The sequence below is a fragment of the Gekko japonicus genome, unplaced genomic scaffold (assembly GCF_001447785.1).
Source record: "Gekko japonicus isolate JY-2015 unplaced genomic scaffold, Gekko_japonicus_V1.1 scaffold451, whole genome shotgun sequence".
In the NCBI taxonomy this organism is placed as follows: Eukaryota; Metazoa; Chordata; class Lepidosauria; order Squamata; family Gekkonidae; genus Gekko; species Gekko japonicus.
Window position 1 is genome coordinate 605,589 of NW_015175983.1, and position 2,600 is coordinate 608,188.

The following is a 2,600-nucleotide window of genomic DNA, read 5'->3' on the forward strand; positions in this document are numbered from 1 at the left end:
TGCCCCCTTCTTCTTCCTCTCGTCCTGTGCCCATGTCTACCCCCCCCCCCACAGCTCCTGTTGAGCACTAAAATCCCAGTTGCTGGTGCAGGGGTGGAAAGAGAGTGAGCCGTAGGCTCAAAGGAGGAAGGGGGAGCCTTGAGAGAGCTCTTTGCACATGCGTGACAGAAAACAGGCATGCCATTGGATGGGAATGCAAACGACAGTTCTTTTAGGACATTTTCATTTGAGTGCAGATGAGGTGTACTCAAAGAATACATTCAAGACGGCCAAGCAGGGAAACCAAAGTTATGCCTTACCTTCACTGCTCCCTTTATTTAAGAGCACTTGTATTCACGGAAGGCAAATGAATGAAAAGGGAATCAGCTTCATGCTGCTTATCTGCTTTGTTCCATTTACAGAATACAGCAAAACAAAACAACAACAAAAATACCCTGGACAACAGCTTTGAACTATTTAACTCAAAACTGCCTTCTTAAGCCTCAGGGTGAAAATGGGATATAAAATTTGGAGGGGGGGGGAAGCACCTCATTTAGCTTAAAATCCAGCTGATGCACAATTCACACACACACATACAATGTCCTTGCCAATTTGTCAGCAGAGATTCAAATTGCACCTTCCTGGAATGCGTTCTGTGTACCTAACATACCTATACGTGTTACCTAACCTTATTATCTAATTATATATCTATGAGGAAAATATTTTAAGTCTGTGCTACAAATCAGTATCTTCTAGGTGAAGGGATGTTTGCATGTCGCTCCAGATCCCAAAGGGATGAGGATCTCCCACGTCCTGCTCACAGAGGTGCCTTCCTCTGCTGGAAGAAGCCTTCCCCCGATGCAGGTGGCTCCAGCAAGCCGATTCCTACAGATGTGAGGTATAAAAGGCTGCCCTCAAGAATGCTCATCTGCTCACCAGATGGCGCTGTGGTCTCTTAGTGCTTAGCACTGTCAGAGTTGTGTGTGTGTGTGTCAGGGGGGGCATACTCACACCCCAGCAAGTAATTGGATGTTGTTTTGTAAGCCGCCCCAGACAAGTTCCTCAAGAGGCCGCATAAACATTCTTTAACTTCATAAATAAAAATATCACTGACTATGACAGTCATCCCTTTAGACCGCGCGTGCTGTTACAGTTCAGTGATGCAGAAGCTCTACCTTAGGTTGTCGAACAGGAGTGTCCAGGCACATGGACAGCATGCTGAGCACCTGTGTCCATGCACAGCTCCCAGTTTGGCAGCAAAAACCTGCACACTGCATCCAGAAACATGCAGCAGGCCAAGTATGTTCTTTAACCTCCTCTGATATAAATTGGAATTGGGACAAGCTAACTTCCTTAAGACTGTTCTCCACATGCCTGAAAAAATATAATAAAAGTGGCAGGAGAGTGTGTTTGAGGAAGACATTGTGTTTGGTCCAAAGCACCGCCAATGGGGTGGTGAGCAGGACTTCCCTGACTCCGCACTCCTGCATCCAACTGAGCCTCCCAAATTCTGCTCTTGGAAATCGACAGACCCTCCAGCCAGTATATCACATATTTCGATCCCACTCATTATTTAAGCTGCACTTCTACCATATGTTGTGCTATTGGACAGGATATTGAACTTACATTGTAATGCAAAGTTAGTAAGATTTTGTTGGGAGCAGAGAGAGAAAACTTACCTAGTTGGTATTTTGCGTAACAACTTGACACTTGGCCAGAGCTGCATAATCGCCTCTTGTTCCTTTTTCTTATGTCCATATTAGTGAGCTGGCCTTGTATTCTCCTTTTCTTGTTCATTTTTTTAGGGACCTCAGTGGGGCCATCATCGAAAGTGACACGTTTGCTTGATTTCCTGCTACTTTGTTCAACGTTCAGCCCTTTATCCATGCTGGAATGTTTAACTCCTTTAGATGCCTCTAGATTATTTTCACATCTGTTGGACACATTTTCTCCAGAAGAATGGGACCTTAAAGTGCAATGCCCTTTTCCCTGAAAGTAGCTAAGGCTAGTACTATGATCAAGAGACTCTGGAGTACAAACAGCTGGATTTTTATGAAATGAATGTTGGTCTTTGCTGGGATTGATTTTCTTCAGAAATATTCTACAGTCCTTAAGGGTTTTGCCATTCCACGCTCCTTCACCAAATTCTCCAGAAATCTGTGCTTTCCCAATATTTTTCTGGTTATAGTGTGTCAACTGTGCACTTGGTTTATAATTATTTAATACGTCAGGCTGTGGGGTGAGATCAGACAGTTGTGTCTTCTCTTGCAAATATGTATCTCTTATTTTGGTTTCAGTGGATGGCATGATTCTGCGGGATCCCACCAGAGCTGCGGGTGATTGGTTTTCTACTATACCATTCCCCTGGCACATGGCCACTTTGTCATTAATTTTCCGACTTCCATTAGCAAAACACGGGCTTTGGCAGAAGAATCGCAAGTTTCTTTTTTTAGATTTCCAGTTACTCATTCCATGATTACACATTTGTTTTACTTGCTTCCACTGATCGTGCTGCAGATTCTCAAGTTCTGTTTTTCTTAATTTAGCTAATGTAAAATTATGCTTTCTGTTTAAGACTTGAGACTTTACCATTTTATGTAAAAATTGCAATTTTCCTGCTG